General features: G+C 53.4%; 1 protein-coding gene across 3 annotated transcripts in view; it reads left to right on the plus strand.

The window, feature by feature from the left end:
* GPR137B (G protein-coupled receptor 137B) overlaps positions 1–12,129 on the plus strand; it is a 49,180-nt gene that overhangs the window by 9,420 nt on the left and 27,631 nt on the right. The gene's annotated exons all lie outside the window — the stretch shown is intronic.

Raw genomic sequence — 12,129 nt, forward strand, 5'->3', positions numbered from 1 at the left:
GCAGAGGTCTCCTCCAGGTCCTGTCCTCATGGGCTGTGCCATTCTCAGTTCCTTTCTTTGTTTCTGATGGGATGTGGGTTTGTCCCTCACCATCCTGGGCCCTGCTGGCCCCACCCAGTGGCCCACTGTGAGCCAGGGCAGCTCCGGGAGCAGAAGGAGGCCTCGGTCCCCGTATCCTGCCACGTCGCTTCCTCTCTGGGATGTCCCGAGGGTCCGTCCAGTCAGGGGTGGATATGAGGAGCACCGTCTGCGCTGTCTGGGGCTCCCCAGGCTGCTGTAACCAAATACCATGGGGGTTTTTGCAGCAAATTATTCTCTTAGTTCTAGAGCTGGGGGTCTACGGTCAGGGTGTTACCATGGTGGTGCTCTGGTGAGAGCCTTTCCAGGTTGCAGATGGCAGCTTCTCCTTGGGTCCTCACGTGGTGGAGAGCAGAGAGAGCACTGTATGCCCCTCAAGACGGCTTCATCCTCCTGACCTAACTGCCTCCCAGAGGCCTTGCCTGCTGACTGAGTGGTGGGACTCCACGTGATCCACCCATGGGTGGCCCGTAGCCCGTAGACCGCACTGCACTGCTCCCAGCCAGGGCAGGAGTTCCCGGGGAATGTCAGAATTCTCCCCACTTATGAGGCAGAGTTATTTTGGGGAGGGAAAGACACCCGCGGCATCTTCCGTGCTATCTTACATTGTCGTTCTGGGGGATTTGGTGCAAGGATTATGGCCGCGGTAAGACGTGGGCCACTGTGGTCACATGGGGCCTTTCTTGCTGGAGCCGTTGGGCCTAGCTGGCCGCTGACCCCCGGCTAAGCTTCCCGAGCTGGAAGAGGTCTCCTCCCTGCTACGAACGTGTTATTTCATGTGCGTGTTCCACACATCTGGAACTGTCGCAGGCAGGGCCTCCACTGGCGGATAGTGACCTAGGTTGGCGGTTGCCATAGGAGAGGTTTGGAAACGTAGTGATGATTGTGGCACCTTGTGTGGTCAAGGTCCTTTCCGTTCACGAGGCTGAAGAGAGAGGATCCTGCCTGGGAGGCCAGTCTGCACTGTCAGTCTCCATCTGTCCCAGCGAGACATGGGTCTTGCTGGCGATGATGGCGGGTCTTCTCCCCGTGGCCTCTGCCCAGCGGAGCTGGTGGGTCTGGGGTAGGACTGGGCTTCTGTGGCCCGGGCTGTTGTGGGGGCTGCTGGGCCCGGCTCCTTCCTCCCCATGACAGGTGGGGCCCACGCCCCTGAGAAACAGGCTGCAGCAGCCCGGGTGGTGCTTCCCAGGCTGCCGGCTGCCCTCTGCCAGGGCCCTTTATGTCCTAGAGTTTTCAAGGTAGAAGGCACCTGAACGGGTTTTGGGACTAACCCTTTTGTCTCACAGAGGAACACCAAGGCCCAGAAAGGCAAAGAGAAGTCATCAGGGCTGAACCAAGCATGTTGTCTGGCTAGCCACATCCCTGAGGCCACTCAGGTGTCTGCCGGCGAGGGTAAGCGGGGACTGAGGGCCAGGCTTGGTATGCCGCTGGCAGACTGCCAGGGGCGCTCTCCGGGCTTCCACTGCCCCTCCTGGGCTGCCTGCCGGCCTAGAGCCTAATGGGAGGTCTGGGTGGTGTGGGCACTGTCTGATGGAACCCAGTTCTGTTGACGAGGACAGGGAGGCTGTCCTGAGCCACTGGGGGTGTGGAGGTGGGAGCAGAACTTGGCGGAACAGGTGGAAACTGGAAACAGGAGAGGATGGGAGGAAGCAAGTGAAGGTGCCGCTTTCCTGTGAGACCTTTCCCTCTGCTCCCCGAGTGAGCACTGAGAGTCGGGGCAGTCCAGGCGCAAGACCAGTCCTGCTCCTTGCCCCGCTGTGCGGCATTTCGGGTGTCGGGTCATCCTGACGGGACAGGACAGCAGAGCGGTCAGGAAGCCAGGAGACAGCTAGCACCACTTGCAGGCGAGTTCAGAGGCGAGGCAGGGTCACGGTTCTTCCTGAGATCACGTGCAAAAGCAGCTCACTTCATTTCTGGGGACTCTGTCTGTGTTCTTCGGGGCAGCATGAGGCCGGGAAGTGAGCCGGACTCGCTCCTCTGGCTGTGAGCTGGCCAAGTTCAAAGGCAGGAGTTGAAATGGTGATGACCTGACCCTGGAGCCCAGTCACCTCCCTGGAGGCCCCTCACATGGGGCCCGCCCAGGACCCAGACAGAGCCCACCTGTCTTCAGGCTTCAGGCTATCGACCCACAGAATTCTATGGCCTTTTTCCTCCATGGATTTCCATGGCTTTAAATGCATGGCCCGTCTCCGCACCCATGAAGACACCAGGCTCGCCCTCACTTTCGTAGATGGCCAACCCCCTAGAACTTATGCATGTCCTCGGATTCCTGCAGAAGGGGAGAAGTGCCCCCTTCTGGTCTCAGAGACTGTTGTTGTCCTGCAGCCCTGCTCTGGTGAGTGAGGGCGCTCAGCACAGGGAAGTTCAGAGGGAGGCAACTGACCACCGACTCTCACCTGGGCAGACCAGCATCTCAAGCTTGCATAATTTCCCCGACATATCAGGAAGTGGGCAGCACGGAGGGTCCATAAGCATGAACAGCGAATGTGTCTTGGTTGCTAACCTTTCAGAGTGTGAAAGTTCCTTTTATGGTCAAGAAGGCCTCTGTGGTCACGGTTTAGTAGTTGTGCATTTAGAGTCATGGTTTGAGAACATGTACAAGGACTAGTAACAGCAGCAGGGCTAGCAAACACCTGAGCCCCAAGTGTCTGCGAGGTGCCCGGCATTTGTCTCAGTGCTGGATGTGTGTTAGTTCACCTGATCCTCTCAGAAACCTGCGAGGTGGGTACTGTGGTTACTTTCATTTGACAGATGGGGTACTTGAGGCACAGAGAGGTTACATAACTTTTCCAAAGTCACACAGCTGCCAACTCTTGGAGCCAGGATTCAGGTCCAGGTGAGCCAGCTCAAGTCCACACTCTGAACCATATTTACATGTCTCTGTGCCAGAGAAGGACACACAGCTGCGGCCTGTGGACAGGGGACACTGGGCCTTAGTGAGAATGTGTATTCTAACATTCAGACGTTGTGAACCAGTCAGGATGGGCAAACAAACAAGTTGCAGAAGGGTGTGGAGAGTGTTAATGTTGTTCAGATGAAGTGAAAAAACACCCAGGGTGGTACTCTGTATTTTGTATATGTAGTATATTGGTATACTGTGAGTTATTTGTGAATGCATGCATGCACAGTAGAAGCGTAAGCCTTCCTGGGAACGGTAAGGCTGGATTCGGAAAGTGATTACCTCTGCAGAGGAGGGAGGGATTAGAACTGGGGAGAGATGTCTGGGACATCAGTGATATCTTTTTTATTTATTAAAAATAAAACTGAGCTGGAGCAAAGATGATTGTGTTGCAGGTTGAACTGTGCAATGGGTACATAAGTGTGAGCTAAATAGTTTCTTTTTTTTTGTGAAAAAAATTTTTTTTTAATTTGTCAGAGAGAGCACAAACAGGGGAAGCGGTAGGCAGAGGGAGAAGCAAAGTCCCCGTGGAGCAGGGATCCCGGTACGGGACTCCATCCTGGGACCCCAGGATCATGACCTGAACTGAAGGCAGACGCTTCACCAACTGAGCCTCCCAGGAGTCCCAAGTTAGGTAGTTTCTTCGGGTATATGTGACATACTTTATAATGAAGCTTAAACCTACCATAAATTTGTAACATTTTCCTGTTTTTATTTTTTAAAACTTTTATTTATTTGATAGAGAGAGACATCAAGAGATGGAACACAAGCAGGGAGAGTGGGAGAGGGGGAAGCAGGCTTCTGACTGAGCAGGGAGTCTGATGCGGGGCTTGATCCCAGGACCCTGGGATCCTGACCTGAGCTGAAGGCAGATGCTTAAGGACTGAGCCACCCAGCTGGCCCCAAATCATAACATTTTCAAGTGAATTTGCGTATACACATTTAAAGAGAGTGTGTGGAGAGACATACTGGTTTCTTTTGACTTCGGCCTGCTTGGCTGCTGGGAGGGTCTCCCCGGGGCCTCAGCCCATGGCTGGCCCCCGGCACAGCAGGTCAGGTGTGTGCAGCCTGGAGCCTGCTCGGGCTGGGTCAGGTGGGGAGTCTGTTCAGCCTGTTCATTTCCAGGGAGCAGTGGCCCCGAAGGGCAGACGCAGGGACCTGGGTCAGGTGGGGTGGTGTGTGGAGCAGGACAACTGCGTACAGAGCCTCTGAACCAAGTGCGAGTCTGGAAGTAAGGGCTCCATTCAGATGCAGACACCGCCTCTGGGGACAGCGGTTACTTTTGTTTAATTTCACGGAATGCACAAGGGACACTGTCATACGCACAAAGAAGAGCATGGGACGTTCTGCCAGAAGCAGCCAGCATGACATTGGGAAAAGTGATGGTGAGGCAGCAAATGCCAGTGTGAGTGAGTGGGAGGAAAAGCAGGCAAGTGGGAGTTCAGAGAGGAGAACAGTTGCTGAGAGGGTCGGGCACTGTGATTTATGAGGGGAGGGGACAAGGTCAGCAGCTGCTCGAGAGACTCTTTGCTTCTGTCCCAGTGAGGACGTCATCCACTGGGCCCTCTGGCATCCTCTGAAAGGTGGTGCAAGGGACCTGGGGTTACCGACGTCCCCCAAGGCAGGCCCGCAGGTGGACCAGGGGTTGCTCACATTCTGCTGCAGCCTCAGGGGTCTGCCGGGGCTTCCAGCTTCCCCTCTTGCCTCCCTGGAACCTGGTTTTAAATCAGAACCCGAGGGGCCAGGATGGCTCACGGTGGTGTCCGCAGTCCTGGATGACCTCTTGGGAAGTTACCCAGCTTTCTTCCTGTGGTACAGTTTTGGGCGGGACTTTATACTGCAGTGGAAGTGATGCTGAGACCACGGGCATCTGCGAGGGGGAAATGCTGTCTTTCTGAGAGGCAGCGGCAGTTTCTGAGGGAAGTGGCCACCGCTCCTACCCCGCCCTGCGCTCCAGACCTCACGGCGGCGACCGCTCTGGAAAACCCCGCTGTTCTCCCCGATCTCCCCAACTCTGTACACATCAGCGGGACAGCAGGGAAAGACCTGGTCCCTTTGTTCACCTTTCTCTTTTCCCAGGAAGCACCTCGGACTGTCCCTGCACATCAGGGTTCCAGCCAGACCGCACAGTCCCCCAGGGCCACAGGCCGTCTCTGCGACCGCTCTTGGGGCCCCTCAGTTTCTTGCCGTCTGCCTCCCTCTGGGGCAGCATCAACCGCTCTCTGCTGTCCGGCTTCTCCCTCCCTCAGTCTGACACCCAGAGCCCTTCTCATTGTCTGGGTCTCCCCATCCTAAAACCATGGTCCCAGCCCCTGTGCGGGGCCTCCCTCTTTCATTCCCCCAGAGCACCCCCCGCCTGCAGTGCTCCCCTTCTCCCCCTGCTGGGCCTGGCCCCGCCCAGGCCCCTCCATCCCTGCTCCTCTGCTCATTCCCTGCCGCTCCTGCGTGTTTGTGGGGACACCCCCCCTTCCAGGCGGCGCCCCGTTTCAGGGACGCTGTAGTCTCAGCCTTGCGCAGCCTTCCCGCTGCCGATTTTGGAAGATTTGCATCAGCCCCGAAAGAAACGCTGTAGCCTGAGTGGTCACTCCCTATGTCTCCCTGACCCCCGACCGGACCATTCCTCACTTACCTTCTGTCTTTGATTTGCCTCTGTCTCCCCTTCCTGCTCAGCCCACAGAGGCCCTTTGCATCTCATCCTCACCCCTGCACCCTGATTGCTGACTGGGTCACCCCCATCCCATCCTCTTGCGTCCTGCTGCCCAGGCCCGACGGGCCTTCCCAGCCTTGACCGCTGCCTCACGGCCTAGCCCTATGGCTGTGACGCTGCCCTCCCCAGGGTGCTGAAGTGCCCCTTGCCCAGCAGCCTCCTCTCCTCACACCTCCCTGCCTCATGCCTCCTCGTGCCATATCATGTCTCCTCACACCCTCTCATGCCCCCTCACACCTCCCATCTCTCACCTCCCCACACTCTCTCTTACCCTCATGCCTCATCACACCTCATCTGCCCCCTCATACCTCCCACCTCATATCTCCTCATACCCCCTTCACACTTCTCTGCCCTCATCCTGTCACACCTCCTCATGCCTCTGCATACCTCTCCACACTATCTCGTGTCCTCTCACACCTCCACCTACCCCTCACACCTCACACTTCCAGAAATCCCCTCACACCACCTCACACCTCCTCACCCCTCCCTGCAGCTCCCTGCACCACTTCATGCCTCCTTGCACCTCCCCACACCTTTCCACACTCCCTCACACCTGTCCACATCTCCCCCCACCTCCTCAGATCACCTCACACCTCTCTGCCCTCCTCCCACCTCTGGTGTGTGTGTGTCTGCTCCTGAGTTTCTTGAGGTCAGAGACCAGCTCTTTCTTTAGTTCTCGAGTCCAGATTCTGCGCACCACGTTGCCGACCTGGTCTGCGCCCCGTCAGTCTGAACCCGAGAATGGCACGAGTTTTCGTCCAGCCTCAAATGTTCCTCAGCTGGGGCGCCTGGGTAGCTCAGTCAGTTAAGCCGCTGCCTTCGGCTCAGGTCATGATCCCAGGATCCTGGGATCGAGCCCCGTGTCTGGCTCTCTGCTCAGCAGGGAGCCTGCCTCATGTTCTCTCTCTGCCACCTGCCTCCCTTGCCTACTTGTGATCTCTGTCTGTCAAATAAATAAATAAAAAATCTTAAAAAAAAAATGTTCCTCAGCTTCTCTCACGGTCTCTGTCTTCGTCCTCTCCGATTTTATGGGTCTGGTTTTGTATCAAACAGGCAGAACCCGTGCTGTCAGGAGCGCCATAAAGTAGGGACGGGTGATTTTTCTTCGTCTGCCTCTCCCTCAGGAGCTGCCTCCTCCCAGCCCAGGCCCTGCTGCGGTCAGCGTCAGTGGGAGCCAGTGCAGACCGTAGGAGATGGGCAGTGAGATAAGGGACCCCCGGCAGGCCAGAGATCAGCATTTAACCCAGCGCATTTAGCTCCAGTTCTGGGCACGAATCAACATTCAATGACGTCTCTTGAAGCACAGATTGGGGTGTGGGTGAGTAGGAGAGTTTGGGATTTATTTTCCTGGAAACTCGATCCGGATATTTATACACCTTAAGTAACGGAGGCAGACACTGTGTTGTAAAAATGTGCATATGTATTTGTATGTGTGTGGGGGTGTGTGTGCCTGTGTGTATACATACATTGCAGTTAAAAAATGCCAGGAATTTAAGTGCAACTTGAAGGACCTTAACATTAAGAATTAACTTGAATAAAGGAGGATTTTCTCAGCTTGAGTACACCCAGCTGCATTAAGACCTAGATGTGTCACGGATGATTGGCTGTGGATTGAGTTTTACAAATCCTGGTCAGGCTTGTCTTTTGATGTGGTTGTCACTTTGGCTGTTAGTTTCGAGAGCATCAGATGATTTACTCAAGATCAGGTTGTGTCTTTCCCTGGCAACGACTTTCCCTCTCCAAGCAGGGACAAGTTTGAACTCTGTGGGTGAGGCTCCGGGCCCCCTCAGGGTGGAATGCCTCACCCATAGACCCCTCGAGCTCTTTTATTGTTTTAAAGTTACCCTTCTTCGTTGTGTTACAATCACCGTGACTTTTACTAAGGCTCTGGTGAACAGTGGCATGGGCAGTGTCTGTCCATGCTTGGTGGCTAGGGCAGTGTCTCTCAAACTCTGTTCATCAGAACACTCAGAAGACTGTAAATGGCCAAGTAAGTTCGGAAAACTGCTGCGTGCTACGTGTTTTCTCGATTGCAGCAGTCATTTAAAGACTGGGAATTTCCCTGTGGGAAAACCATGTAGCCTAGCAGTTTCCAAATTTATTTGATCATTTGACGCTTAATTTCTCGGAGCATTTATTAGTTCTCAATTCTGTAGGAACGCCCTGAGAAGCCCTGGCTCAGAGTAAGTGTGTGCAAGGGGAGGCGTTGGGGCAGAGCGCGTGATTGCCGACAAGGCTTACATGCTAGACCGCGTATTTGACCATCACAGCTGGAAACCCTGTCCTTCCCTGTGTTCCAGGAAGGGTGTTCCGGGTCCGGGCTGGCCTTGGACGCTGGCCTCCCGCACCTGGCTCTGTGCAGTCCTCTCCCAGCGGAACATGTGCGGATGGGGCTGTGGGGGCTGGACGTGGAGGAGGCCAAGGTGCCCCCCACGAGGTGGTGCCCACCTGCTCGCTGCCTGAGCTCAGACCAGCAGAGGCTGCAGCCTTCTGATCTGCGTCCCGGCTCGTCACCTCTAGGTCTTTCCTTTCTAGCTGTAAGCCTGTTGAAGGCAGGACTGTCACAGGTTTCTCTCAGTCCTGCTAGCGCTTTGCATAGAGCTGAGTTGGTTGTGACCCCCTCGTTGTCCCCTGTCTGGGGGATGCTGTCCTGTGGAGTGTGCTTGGGCCGTGCCTGGGAGCACCGGGGTAGGCCTGGCGGGTGAGTCACTCGGGCTGAAGTTACCCACCACAACCAAGCCCACTAAGTGTGGCACAGTATTAAAAATATTTGCATATTGACAAGGTCAGGCACTTTTTAAAAATACTATAGTGTTTTCTCTGTGCTTCGATGTCTGTGAATTCTTTTTTTTTTTTTTAAAGATTTTATTTATTTATTTGACAGAGAGATCACAAGTAGGCAGAGAGGCAGGCAGAGAGAGAGGAAGGGAAGCAGGCTCCCTGCTGAGCAGAGAGCCCGATGCGGGACCTGATCCCAGGACCCTGAGATCATGACCTGAGCCGAAGGCAGCGGCTTAACCCACTGAGCCACCCAGGCGCCCCTCTTTTTTTTTTTTTTTAAGATTTTATTTATTTATTTTACAAAGAATGAGAGAGAGAGCACAAGCAGGAGGAGCAGCAGGCAGAGGAGAGGGAGGGGCAGGCTCCCCTCCAAGTCGAGAGCCCAATGTGAGGCTGGTTCCCAGGACCTCAGGATCATGAGCTGAGCTAAAGCAGATGCTTAACCAACTTAGATGCCCAATATCTGTGAATTCTTAGTTAAAAACTACTAGCATTTTTAAATAATAAAGAATTATTAAAAGCAAGGTCCCCAAGTACTATTTAAGGAGAATTTTTCCAAAACCATTGTTCTGTATTGCGTGAAACGGTCCTATTTTGTAGCAAATCTTTGGAGTCCCGCATTAATCTGTTCCTAAGAGAGGTTGTTTTGTAACATTTCTCCTTACAGAAACACCAAAGGTGATGGGACTTGCCTAAAATCCCAGGGGAGATTGTCAGGTGAAGCCGGACTAAGGACCCCTTTACAGTAAGGGCTGTGTCCTTTGCCACATATTTGTCTAATTACCAGACATTTCAATTTATTTGTAATGTCAACTCCTACTTCCTACTTCTTTCAAAAAACAGTGTGGGACAGATACAGAAGTCATGTCAGAAGCAAAATCATTTGTAGGTTCAGAATGCTTACCTATGAAGCTTGGAAAGTGTGGTTTAAGTGGGGGCAGGGGGATGGGTAGATTTGTTTCCTGTAAAGTCTGTGGGAGTATCTGCGTGTCCTGCTCCCCAGATATGGAGTCTGTTCCTGAGAGTCTCTCGTGGCAGTACGTGACTGGACATCGGAGGGAGGTCTGGCTGGGGGGCTGTCCGTGGACCCCCAGCATGCCCTGATCTCTGCACTGTGCCCTGACTCTCCGTGTCATCCGGTTACTGCGATCGCCTCTTTCCGCATGTTGTAAGTGAATGGTTGCGAAGCTACTCAAGCAGTGGTCCTTGGACTAGCTGAGTCAGAATCGCCTGGGCTGGGGAATTTAGTGACATGGAGGTTCCTGGGCCCCTCCCCAGACTCCTCCCCAGGTGGGGCTGTGGGATTTGCATCTTTAGCAAGTTCCCCAGGTGATTCCTTTTTCCCCTTTAATTGAAGTATAATTGACACACAGTGTTACAATAGTTTCAGGTGTACAACATAGTGATTGGGCAAGTCTGTGCATTACTCCGTGCTCACCATGAGTGTGGTCACCATCTGTCACCATCCCACGTCATTGCAATAGCGACCATCTTCGCTGTGCTATACTTTTCATCTCTGTGAGTTATTTATTTTATAACTGAAAGCTTGTACATCTTAAACCCCATCACCTATTTTACCCATCCCCCCACCCACCTCTCCTCTGGCCACCACCAGTTTTGCTGCATTGCAGAGTCTGCTTGTTTGTTTTTGTTTTTTTCAGATGCCCCATCGATGTGAAATCATACAGTCCTTGTCTTTCTCTGACTTATCTCACTTAGCATAATACCCCATACGTCCATCCACGTTGTTGCAAATGGCAAATTTCATTCTTTTTTAAGACCAAGTAATATTCCATTGTGTATACATACCCTGTCTTCTTTATCCAGTCGTCTGTCAGGGGATTCTTAGGTTGCTACCATATCTCGGCTGTTGGAAATAATGCTGCAGTGAACATAGGGGCGCAGATATCTTTTCAAATGAGTGTTTTCGTTGTCTTTGGGTAAATACCCGGTAGTGAAATTACCAGATTATATGATCTTTCTTCTTATATGTTTTGAAGGCTCTCCATACTGTTTTCCACAGTGGCTCTTGTGCACATATAAGTCAGAATTACCTACTGAGGGTCCTCAGGGGAATGCCTTTTAGAAGGCCCCCAAGGGAAATGGCTTCTCCTGTTGCAGATGTATTCTGGGAACTGACCCAAACAGTCCCCATGGAGGCTCCCTATGACCTCGGGTCAGCTTGCTTAGCCACATACTTGGGATCCACCAAAGAATCTCCTGGGGTTACTTCAGATATTCCTCTTGCACACATATTTCTCACTGAGTCTTCCTGAGGCAGGGGGGCAATGATATTTAACTCCTGTGTGGCCTCAGAGGTCCCAGAGCTGCCTGTTCTCTCCTCCCTTCCCCCGCTCTCACGCTGCCCACCCTGTTCTCCCTTGTCCTTCCCTCCATCCAGCTCGGGCAATGTGTCAGTCCCTTAGCTATTTTCAGGCACTGAGCAAAATGTGGGAGAAGCCCCAAACGCAAAGAGAGCTGAGAAGTGGGAGAGCGTGTGTTAGGTTGGTGGGGAGGGGTGGGTCCAAGAGGGGCCAGGGCCAGGCCAGGCTGGGAGCAGGTCTGGGAACTCAGTGCAGAGGCCTTGCTGGGCAGCAGGGGACATGGGTCCCGATACGATCCACAGCAGGGGCTTCGCCCTTCTTTCTGGGTTGCCCCCACCCCATGGACACCAGGGATCTGGGGAGAGCACAGCCATGAGCACATTACCCAATCTCAGTCCCCCGGGCAGCCCCCCAACACCCCTGGGGGTCACCTGCCCTTGCCTCAGAAGCCCCCACGTGCACGTGCTGTGGCCATAGAGGCCACGTCGCAGCTGGGGCTGGAGTGGGAGCTGCCACCTACCTTCCCTCTCCTCTGCCTCCTCAGAGGCTCTGCCAGGCTGGCCGCTGTGCCCTGTGTGGACATAATCGGCGATGGGGCAGCACACGAAAGATGTGGAGAGATTCCGACACATGATGTTTTCTCCTGTAAATAATGGTCATTTGATGCTTCGATAGCCCAGAGACTTTGGAAGTAGGCTGCCGAACTTGAGACCTGTGTGGGTGGATGCTTACGTTCAAACAACACAGATTTGATGCCAGTGAAAATTCTAAGGAAGGGTGAGGGCGGACTGTTGATCTTTAGGGGAAGTACAGGTGTGAATCTTATTAAGAGAAGTACTTGGCTGTAGTAGACCAGTAATACCTTTACTCCCCCCCACTTTTTAACACTTTCCCTTATTTAAACATTTTTTTTCTTTTAAGATTTTATTTATTTACTTGACAGACAGAGATCACAAGTAGGCAGAGAGGCAGGCAGAGAGAGAGAGGAGGAAGCAGGCTCTCCACTGAGCAGGGAGCCCAATGCGGGGCACAGTCCCAGGACCCTGAGATCATGACCTGAGCTGAAGACAGAGGCCTAATCCACTGAGTCACCCAGGCGCCCCACCCTTTCCATTATTTAAAAAAATATATATTTTATTTATTTGATGGAGAGAGACAGCGAGAGAAAGAACAGAAAACAGGGTGAATGGGAGAGGGAGAAGGAGCCTTCCCATTGAGTGCAGAGCCCGATGCGGGCCTCAGTCAGGATGCTGAAGGCAGGCACTTAATAAATATCTTTACTTTTGGAATTGTGTGGAGAGCTTGAAGAGTCTTTAGCTTAACAAACAGTCTCACAAAGC

The sequence above is a fragment of the Mustela nivalis genome (assembly GCF_964662115.1).
Source record: "Mustela nivalis genome assembly, chromosome: 2".
NCBI lineage: Eukaryota > Metazoa > Chordata > Mammalia > Carnivora > Mustelidae > Mustela > Mustela nivalis.